The 11532-nt window shown below is 44.6% G+C and overlaps 1 protein-coding gene across 1 annotated transcript in view; it reads right to left on the bottom strand.

The window, feature by feature from the left end:
* Positions 1-5452: 5452 nt before the first annotated feature.
* Positions 5453-11532, bottom strand: part of CD58 (CD58 molecule) — a 36350-nt gene continuing 30270 nt past the window's right edge. Inside the window, exon 13 of the mRNA XM_074900282.1 lies at positions 5453-10730. The gene's annotated coding sequence lies outside the window, so the exon portion shown is untranslated. The remainder of the gene's footprint in view (positions 10731-11532) is intronic.

Raw genomic sequence — 11532 nt, 5'->3', positions numbered from 1 at the left:
CCCCCATGCTGTATAAAAAACAAAACACGCAGCTGAACACATATTTAAGGAAACTAGCCAAATGTCTGTGTTAGACAAGCAGCTGTACAGATTTTAACCATCCTACTATCTCAGCAGATGAAAGCACCCCTGTCCCCACATCCACTCCGGCACAATTCAGTGGGGACTCCTACATCTAGAGAAAATGGACCCCAAACAGTTCATAGCCCTGCAGAAGCACCGATCTACTGGCAAATCTACTGGAGTTAAACCCAGTTGGTGGCTGGTCATGAGTGGTGTCCCCCAGGGCTCAGTGTTGGGGCCACTTCTCTTTAACGTCTTTATTGATGATCTGGACGAGGGGATCGAGTGCACCCTCAGTCAGTTTGCAGATGACACCCAGTCGGGTGGGAGTGTTGATCTGCTCGAGGGTAGGGAGGCTCTGCAGAGAGACCTGGGCAGGCTGGAGGAATGGGCTGAGGCCAACTGGAGGAGTTTCCGTAAGGCCAAATGCCGGGGGCTGCCCTTGGGCCACAACAACCCCCAGCAGCGCTACAGGCTTGGGGAGGAGTGGCTGGAGAGCTGCCAGTCAGAGAGGGACCTGGGGGGGGTGATTGACAGCCGGCTGAACAGAAGCCAGCAGTGTGCCCAGGTGGCCAAGAAGGCCAATGGCATCCTGGCTTGTGTCAGCAATAGCGTGGCCAGCAGGGACAGGGAAGGGATCTGATCCCTGTACTTGGCACTGGTGAGGCCGCACCTCGATTCCTGTGTTCAGTTTTGGGCCCCTCACCCCAGAAAGGCCATTGAATGACTCGAGCATGTCCAGAGAAGGGCAACGGAGCTGGTGAGGGTCTGGAGCACAGGTCTGATGGGGAGCGGCTGAGGGAACCGGGGGGGTTTAGTCTGGAGAAGAGGAGGCTGAGGGGAGACCTCATGGCCCTCTACAGCTCCCTGAAAGGAGGGTGCAGAGAGGGGGGATGAGTCTCTTTAATGAAATAACAAGTAATAGGATAAGAGGGACTGGCCCCAAGCTGCACCAGGGCACGGTCAGAGTGGCTCTTAGGAAGTATTTCTTTGCAGAAGGGGTTGTTGGGCGTTGGAATGGGCTGCCCAGGGCAGGGGGGAGTCCCCATCCCTGGAGGGGTTGAAGAGTCGGGTTGACCCAGCGCTGAGGGATCTGGTGGAGTTGGGAACAGTCAGTGTGAGGTTAATGGTTGGACTGGAGGATCTTCAAGATCTTTGCCAACCTACATGATTCCATGATTCTGTGAAATACTGTAGTAACTAAAACCATTTCTACTCCAAAAGCCCCAGTGCACTAAGGCTGATGATCTTCAGCATGCTTCCCTCTCCTGTACAAGCAGTGCACAGCACACAGCTGCACACACATTAATGCACATACACAGAAAATCAACATTTGCACACATAGGAAGCACAAGATTTCCAGACATCACTGGTCTTTATCTAACAAGCCAAAGCACCAGCTTGTACATCTTATTTATAAAGAACTTTTCTCCTGGATGCACTGTTTCTCTTTCTAGCAGAAGAGGGGGACAAAAGCACAGGTAAGTCCATCTTCTCTGCTGCCTAAACACACGGAGATTCGCTCAGACAGAACTCATACATGGATTACCAAACTGAATCTGTTTGTGCATTCCCTGTTTCCCCAGGTGTGCAACAAAAGGTCTTGCTAGTAGCTTGTAGCCACAACTGAAGGTGAACGCAGCTCTACCTTAACCATATTGAAGACCCCAAGACTACGCAAGCGTGCCAAGACTTAGTCACGTGTGCTCCCTGATCAGTGCACACATCTGACAGACTTGATTGTAGTCTCACTGTGTGTCAGTTTTCCTATCTGTGAAAAGGGGACCGTACTACCATCTGTCTTAGAGAGTAGAAAATACATCTGTGAAATGGTCAGATGCTATGGTGTGAACATTATAACTCAAAAACTTCTGAAAGTGAATTAAAAAACATCTTGGATTATGCCTAAAAGAGAATGCCAGGGGGCTACACAGAGTTAGTGCAAAAATATTCGGATGAAATGTTGAAGCAGGATCCATTTACTACCAGCGACAGGAATCTGCTGAAAATACCACTCTGTTTTCAGAATGCATTAAGTACAGGGTGAATAAAGGAAAATCTCGAATTTAGCATTTCTTGGAGATAATCTTGAACTTAGCGTGCTCTAAACTTTCACTATTTGATTTCACCACTACAATGAACTGTCATAATTTATATGGCTCCAGAAACAGAGAATTCAAAACCAACCAGATGATAAATAATTATCAATATGGAGCACATTACTTATGATTACAGTGTTTCAACTCACCATATACTTGTTATCACTGCAATACCATTAGTGATTATAAAAAAGCGGATTAAATGAGTTCTGGTTGATATACTGCAGAGCTGAAGCAGAGGACTTTCATATTAAACCAGTGCTGTTGAGCAAAACTCATGATTCAGAGCCATGATGGAGCCAAAGAACAGTAATACTCTGGCTGCATTCCATGCACTGACATATTTGGGGATCATATAACAGTGGTCCCAAATTAGGTATTATTTCCTGTGACCTTTTTCCCTGCCAGATTGGTTGCAGAAACCAACCAGGGCTGCACCCACTGGAAGTCAGCGAAACTTTTCTCAGGATGCTGGCACGCTTCAGAGCGGATGTAATTTAGCAACCGTGCAACGACACTGAGCAATAAACCTCTACGTGGAACCCACTCCACTCCTCAGTGGCAAAATTCTGCTGCCCTGGTAAAATTTTTCTCCTCCTGCTGCACTGGGAGGAAAAGAAAAGCAGTGGAGGTGGGAAGTAGGAGGCTCCTCAGAGCCCAGCACACAAGTAGGGGGCACCAGCAGTCTACATGTAATGAGAGATGTGATCTGCAGCATACCTGGGTCACAGCACCTTTTTACAAGGAAAAAGTCCCCCACCCCCATAGGCTGGCCCTGAGCCATAAAGGCCTTTAACCTCAAAGTTCAACAGCCAGTTCCTTATAGTTTTCTTCTTCTCAAATCCCCACTTTAGCCCATCCTGCCTGCTGGCCTTGCGTTACCCTCAGTCATGATGATACAGCTGAGATAATTTCCCCCAAGAGTCCAGGCCCTTCTTTCTGATGTTCTAAAGATAATATAAAACGTCGCATGTCTTAGCCAATTTCTAATTCCTTTAGAAAAAAAAAAAATTGGCCCTTGAAAACATCTGCAGCAAACCCTCCCACAGGATAAGCCACCCCCACACTCACCACATGCCCTTTGTCTGAGTAAGCAGGCAGCAACCTGCCCCTCCAGCTATTAATGCGAAACAGCTAATCCTTCAGTGATTCACCTTCAGGTGCCTTTTTCTCTCCCTCCAAATCAATGGCTCTCCTTAGACAACTTCCCTCTCCATGCAGCAGAGGGAACCTGGGAATTCCCCTGCACTGCTGGGTCCTGCCCTGTGGTATGTCCTGTCCCAGCAGAGCCACACCACCCCGAACACGCTGGCAGGCTGCCACTCTGGCACCCAACGCTTCTCGCCTCTTTTTCAGATGTTGTCTCCCTGGGACAGTCCTCTAGTTTGAGTGATATAACCATCGCCACCAAGGACTTTCCTTGCTTAGTTTAGTTAAATTAGGTTTTTCAGGTTGGCTTAACATTCACGTAAAACTGAGAACTTGCAACTGGATGTGAAACCTCTCTATATGCAATTCTCAACCAGAACTAACAGGGAAATGCTGGTATTGGTGGAAAGGCATGGCTCCTCTCTTGCCAGGACTACAAGACACGGCAGCATAGGGCAAGCATTTCAAAAGATAATTCCAGGATGAATTTACCCTTGAAGCCCTAAAAACCAGTCTGTTTTGCAGTCCTGTACATAGAATTTCTGCACCTTATTTGGACTTACCTCCACCTATCCTTCATCGCTCAGTTCCCCTCTGTTCCATCTTCCTGGTCCAACTCTCCACTCTTTTGTCCCCCCTCACACCCAGGAACCAAACAAGGATCAAAAATGCATAGTTGAAGAGCACCAAATTTCCCAAGGAAGAGGAATGGCAACCAAGCACAACCAGATACAATAGAAGAGGAAAACACAGACTAAATGGGAAAGAAACTTGAGATTTATAAGGCTAGGATTTTTTTTTTTTTTTTTTCCTAAGTAGTGAGGAACAGTTTGTCTAACTGCTAGAAAAAATTGACAAGTTTTGAGACTCACAGGCCCATCCTCAGATATTCAACAGGGATGAGGCAGAAGCTGCATTATAGACAAGTTCTCTATTTGGGTCATATAAAACTTGACAAAATAGAAGCTTAGCTATGTTTTTGGACATAGGATACACTGATTTCTCTTGTGACAGTTCCAAGCCACAGTGGCCCACATGGTGTCCCACAGTCAACTCTACTCACCACCTTTTAAGGAGGAAAGTCCCCTTGAGGTCAACCCTAAGGCAAAGCTCCTTCAAATTTCATTCACATGAATGAAATGGACCCACATTAGGGTCCATAGAAATGTTTCATGTCCTCATACCTACACCACAGTTCAAACTGCACCCAGAGACAGTGGGAGCACACAAGCTCACACTCCCCTTTCTGCTTTGGGTGTTGGTAAATTAACCTGTTACTGCTCAAAAAGCATCACAAACCTGTGTTCCAGCAGTAGTGTGCCACATAAGGTATGCATCACCTCCTCACAGCCTGACAGGTGTTACCAGCCCCCGGGTTTAAGGCATAAATGCTCAAAAGACAACTGTGCTGCCTGTTGGGGTTGCTGTTGTCCCTAGCTTTTGCTGTAGTCCTGCTCCTGGAAGCCAATCCTCACAGCTTTGCCTGTGGAGCTCCATACGAAGTTAGCTCTTGGTAACTGACAAAGGCTCTTTCAACTCACACGACTCCTTTCACACTGTAATCTATCTACAGGAGGTTGTTCCCAACTGTTGTGCAGGCAGTGCTAAAGTGAGGATGGTATAACTTTTCAGCCAGCAACAGCCAGATCCAGGACAGGGTGTTTGCAAACAACTGAAAGCTAGCCTGTGCACATCAGCACAACACAAAGCTGCCTTGATGACTGTGGTTTGAGTTTGATGCCCCAAATCCATGAAATCAAGTTCTGATCTCATTTATTCTGGGATAAATGAGGAGCAACATCTCCTGCAGGCGTTGCTTTGTAGGTTAAATCTAGTATTAAAGGAGAGTCAGGACTGAGGAATCAACTGGGATGTGTCTTGTGAGCATAAATTCTTAGCAGCAGCTTCTATTCACTGTGAGTTTCTGTTATTAGCAGCAATCAGGTCTCGATGTCAGCATGAGCTGGGGCTCTGTGGTGTCGGAAGGCAGGCTCACTTCCTGGAATACAGTCAGCAGTTCCTGGACTCAAGTCATACACGAGCCAGAAGTAACTGCATCTTGAGTAAGCTTCTACTTTTTACTACTGAAAAACCACCTATTTTTGCGTTTGCTGCAAGAGAAGATTGAACACAAGTTTTTCACAGAAAAAATGTTTATTCTTTAGTTATTGCTCAGGAGACATTTGGAGAGAGGGGCATGGGGAATGTCACTTCAAATGCTGTCACCAAAACTGGCAGGAAGTCAGGTCAATTTATTTTCCCAAATGTCTGGCTTCATGTCCCTATGGAAAAAAAAATAAAAGCTACCCATTATGAAAACCAAAGACAAAACAAACCCAATAAAAAAAGCCCTGAGCTTCATTCTTGCTTTGAAAACTGCAAAGTCTATCCTTCTACCAGTGGGCAGAAGCTTCTCATGCACAGCAGACACTCTGCAAAGTGAGTGGGTGAAAGCAGGCAGTGAGATTCTGTAGAGCCCACAGTTCGTGGTCTTACATCAGCCTGCCAAAGTGGGGTTTTCTGCTTCTGATAAAGCTCCACAATTCTACTAATTATGCTGAAGGCTTCCAGCAACTGTGGTTAATTAACCACAACTGCTTACTATTTTTGAAGACTGTTGATTTTTGCTTTGGAAAAGTTAGTTGATGATATCACGTGTCAAGGAATTCCAGTTCCTCTAAACAACAAATTTTTTGGCCATTATTTATCATATTAATTACAGAAAGCAAGCCTTTGTCCAAGCAGGAAAATAAGCTACAGGTTTACTCTTACCATAGTACACATGACAAAGGGCATCTCTGTGTGGAAACTTGTTAAAATGTTCCTAAGAAGTAGACAGCATCACCCTGATAAACCCGTGGAAGGTGCAATGGAGAAGAACACTTGGCTCAGGGGTTACGACTTAAAAAATATACATATAGAAAATAAATCACTTTGGGCTAATGATTATTTTGGGGATCAGTTACTAATTTTCAAGGTTAAATAAAAAGTGTTATTACAAAAAGATATATCAAAGATTTTACATATTAGCAAACTTTTTAAAATAAATTATGAGAAAATATTTACAGTCAGCAGTAGAGGTAAGGTGGTCTAGCTCTAACAAAAGATCCCATCGAACACTGCTGCAGTACAGCTGCAAAGAGTAGAAGAAATTGTGTGAGTGGAAGAAAACATTTAAATGGTATGTGGAGCAATAAGGAAAGATCTCAAGTTTTCTGTAGGGTCTACTTCCTACAGCTGGACAGGGTGCAGGCATAAGTCACTTTGATTCTTCTCAAACTGCTGGTGTTAGTTAGGTTTCACTACCAGAAAAAACACACAGGAGTAGTTTAAATGTCCTATGGAGCTGTCTAATGTAAAAATCTTTGTAAACAGGCTGGCCAACCTCATAAGGAAAGCTCTGAAGTAGGAATGATGGGAAGGGAGATCACAACTCATAGTTAAGTAGTAGTGGATACGTAAAGGGTATGGGGTGACAGGAACAAAACAGACCTCAGAAGTTAAAAAAATTTGGCAGAAGGAGGCATGAAGGTACATGCACAAATGCATGCAGCATGGAAAGCAAGCAGGAAAAATTATAGTTCTCCATGAGTTTATTGACCTACAGCTGAGACACTGGTGAGCCAGCTTGCATGACTGGAGCACTGCGGTGGATGTGTAGAAGCTCTAGAGGAAAGTGATGGAGGGAGGAGGAGAAGAGAGACTGCCCTCCCTGTGAAAGAGTGCCTTGAACATGCAGAGCTCTGACACAGAGCAGGTGACAGGCTGGCTGAGAGCTTGGGGCTCACATTCCTAGGAAAGGCCAGTAGAGATGACATGGTTGGAGCACGGAGGCCAGCAGATCCTTACTGGAAGGAGGTGAAGGCTTCTCTAAATAGTTTGAGGAAGACTGACTCACAGACACATATGAGGGAGCTTCCAACATCTGCTGGGAAGCCAAGGCAACAATTCAAGCAATCAGGAAGATTTCTGGGCAGGAGCAGGCAGAGCTTCACACAGGCTACTGGACACACCAGTGAAGGCTGACATGCAGCTGTATCTGCTGCTCACTGACAGAGGAGGACTGAATGGGGACGTGGTCACAAACGGCTGCCTTGGTGTAGTTGGGAACTGTTCAAGGGTGCTGTGAAAGCTGGCTGATGTCACTGTAAGTGCTATCACCTTTAAAAGGTCATCGAGGTTGAAGAAATCCCTGACTGGACGGGAAAAAACTAGAAAATGTGCATCCATTTTTACAAAGCAACAGAAAGTCAACCTGGGGAATCTACAGGCTAGTGAGTCTCACATTCATCCCTGGGAGAATCAGGGAGCTGGGCCTCTTGGGACACACTTCTGGGCTTGTGAAGGAGAGAGTTGTTAGGAACAGTCAGCATACATTTAACTAAGGGTAAATCACACCTAACCAACACAACTGTCTCCTGTAATGATGAAGTAACTAGATTTATGGGTGAGGGGAAGCAATATTTTTATACCTGGTATTTAGCAAGGCTTTTGACACCATCTCCCACAACATTTCTGTATCCAAGTTAGAACATTAGGATTTCAATGGGTGAACAAGATGGACTGTTGTATGGGTGAGGAACTGGCTGGATGGTCATGTCCAAGGAATTACAGTCAATGGCTCAATGTCAATGTGGAAAACAGTAATGAGTGGTGTTCTTCAAGGGTCTGCACTGGGACCAATACTATTTAATACCTTCATCAATGAAAGATGTAGTGGAATTGAGTGCACCCTCAGCAAGTTTGCAGGTGACACCAAGCTGAGTGGTGCTGTTGATAAACTTGAGGGAAGAGATGTCATTCAGAGGGACCTGGACAGGCTTGAAAAGTGAGCCCCATGCACCTTATGAAGTTCAACAAGGCCAAGTGCAAGGTCTTGCATGTGGGTCAGGGCAATCCCCAATATCAATACAGGGTGGGGGATGAATGGATCGAGAGTAGCCCTGTGAAAAAGGACTTGGATATATTGGTGGACAAAAAATTAGATATGAACCATCAGTGTTCACTTACAGCTCAGAAACCCAACTGTATCCTGAGCTGCATCAAAAGAAGCATATCCAGGTCAAGAGAGGTGATCATCTCCCTTGCCTCTGCTCTTGTGAGAATCTACCTGGAGTACTGTCCCCAGCACAAGATAGACAGATCTGTTGGAGTGAGGCCAGAGGAGACCCATGAAGATGATCAGAGGGATGGAACACCTCTCCTGAGAGGAAAGGCTAAGAGAGTTGGGATTGTTCAGCCTGGAGAAAAGAAGGCTTTGCAAGATCTTACTGCGACCTTTCAATACATAAATGGGGCTTATAAGACAAACAGAGAAAGACTTTTTACCAGGGCCTGTAGTGACAGAACAAGGGCCAACAGTTTTAAACTGAAAGAGAATAGAATTATGTTGGACATAAGGATGATATTTTCTATGATGAGGGTAGTGAGACACCAGAACAAGTTTCCTTCCCAGAGAAGCTGGGGATGCTCCATCACTGGGAATGTTCAAGGCCAGGATGGATGGGGCTTTAAGCAACCTGAACTAGTGAAAGATGTCCTTGGCCATGACAGGGGGTTTGGACTAGACGATCTTTAAAAGGTCCCTTCCAACCCAAACCATTCTATGATTCTATAGATAGGTAAAGAACTGGTTGGATGATTGAGCTTAAATGATAGTGGCTAACAGGCTGTACTCTAGCTGGTGGCTGAAACAAGTGGAGTACTACAAGGGTCTTTTCGGGAACTAGTCCCTTTTAACATCCATCTGTGGTCTGGAGGAGGGGATAAAGTGCAGTCTTGTCAAGTTTGCAGATGACACCAAATTGGGGAGAATGAGTCAACATGCTAGAGGCCTGGGCTGTCAGAGAGACCTAGATAAAAATTTTAAAAGGACAAATATGAAGCATTGCAGATGTCACTTGCAATGACAGAAGCTAGGGTCTGGCTGGCAGGGGAGCAGTTCTGCTGAAAGGAAGGAGGGTGATCTCAGTAAGCAGCAAGCCAAACATGAGCCAGCAGTGTACCCTGGCAGCAAAGGCAGCCAACAGCATGCTGGGCTGTATAACAGGAGCTTAGACAGTAGATTGAGGGTAGTGATTATCCCTCCTCTACTCAGCACACATTAGACTGCATTTAGAGTACTGCATCCAGTTTTAGACCCCTTGAAGAAGACAGATATCAATAAAAGTGGAGCAAATTCAATGGAGGGCTACCAAGACAGTCTGAGCACTTGGACTAGGAGAAAAAGCTGATGGCACCGTACTTGTCCAAGCCTGAAGAAGAGTAGGCTTTGGAAGGGTACCTAACAGCAGCCTTCCTGTACCTACAAATCATCAAGACATGTTCTTCATAGTAGTGCCTGGTGGGGGAATGTGAGATAATGGGTGTAATCTGAAGCAAAAGGAAAGATGAAAAGGGAGTTTCTGATCTCTGGTTATCATTGTCAAACCTTCATGATTCTTTACACATACCAAGTTCACAATCAACTTTCAACTTTCATAAACTAGCATGCAGAATTCACAAAACATGCTCCATAGCTTGATGTTCTGAAAACATTAATATATGGTATTCTTTTCTCTTTCATTCTTTTTGAGCTTCAGTGTACATATGACCTCAGTTTTCAAGTTTTCTTTCCAATCACAAGCAACCTAAAAATATATTATTTTTTAGAAATAGTTAGGTTGACATTCTCTTAGAATAATGTGAAGCAGTTAAGACATAAAAAAACCCAACCCTGAAAGTGCAAAAAATATCCGAAGTTCTAGGAAAAAAAACCCAAAACAATGCTAATAGAAGCAGCTTTGTTACAATGCAACAGCGAACTGAATTGTAGGTTTATCACAAAGTCAACCACCATCGGGAGATGATCAGTTTGACAGTCTTCTGCCAACTCCAGGAGATAGCTGTCTTGAAGAATATTTGTCTGGAGCATCGAGGTCCTGCTAGAGAACTAGCAAACTTCCATCCATCTTGAACTGCTGAAGGATGAACTGTCTTTCTTTTGCCTGTAAAAAGGTACTGATCCAAAACTGCATGGAAAGCTTACTAGTTCTCGATTTATCCACATTCATGCAAATGGATATGCCTTTGTTAATTTCTAAGTCTCAGTTATAAAAAAGGTCTTCGCTCTTACATTTTGTGTTAGTACAGCACTGTTTGTTAAAAACAGATACAAAACAATACCAAATATTTTGACCACGATTCAGCCTATTTATCTTCATGCAATGACACCAGAAGTGGAGTCTGTCTCTTCTGAGAAGAGAAAAACAGGCTCTGGAAACAGCTCAGCTAGTCTTCAACAGTTCTTTATGGATTACTTCAGTGCTCACGGGAAACCTCTAAGAGAAAACGACAACAGTTCCTTCACCGTTGAATTTTACTGCTTCTCTTCCACTGTTGTGTAGTCCACAAAGCAATTATTTGCTTATAATTTAAGATCTGAAGCAAAAGAAAAAGAAAAGCATGCAGGTAAGTTGCTATGTCTTCTCTCCTAGAAACTGAACTAGTTATACAAGAATAGTGCAGGCTTCAAATACTAATGAAGCGTGAAGATGAATTAAGCCACTGTCACATGATCCAAACCAATCCAATCACAGCAGCTTTGTAACCCATGGTACCTGATAGCCACTAGCCCTTTCAACCAAATTATCTGTTTATGGTTTATAAACACATTCCTCTGCAACTGGAGCAGGTTAAGAACATTTAGTGCTTACTGCCAGCCACCTGCTAGGCAGCTGGTAACCTGGGAGGCTGTTCTGACTCCATGACATTGGATCACATAACTAGGCACTTAAGGCACCACTGTTTTGCAGAGGTTCAGGCACATAATCTTAGTATCAGCTGTGCACCACACATGCACGTGATGCTGCTGCTATTTCTTCCATGCAGTAAGGCCAGGTGCTTTTGGAGTTTACTCTTCTGAGGACTGCAAATAGAGCTCTTATTTGACATGCAAGGAAACTGAAGGCAAAGGGAAGTTACTGTGCAGAAAGTTAGAATCCAGCAAATTCAAGACTATGTGCCCAGCCTAGCTCACTGCATGCAACATGCATCCAACTCTAACCAGGCTGATTTCCAGCAAAGCACATACAAGGCCCACTTACATCAGTGTTTCTGTCTTGGTGCACACAAAGCAACAATATAAGGGGAATCAACAGGATGTGGCAAGGCACTGTGTCATTCAGCCTTTGCTCCTATTTTGATAGCATTACCCCTCCCTTCCCCTAGTTTCTAGCTCAGC

The sequence above is a fragment of the Athene noctua genome, chromosome 1 (assembly GCF_965140245.1).
Source record: "Athene noctua chromosome 1, bAthNoc1.hap1.1, whole genome shotgun sequence".
NCBI lineage: Eukaryota > Metazoa > Chordata > Aves > Strigiformes > Strigidae > Athene > Athene noctua.
The sequence above is the reverse complement of the archived record's forward strand: the minus strand, read 5'-3'. Positions and strand labels throughout refer to the sequence as shown.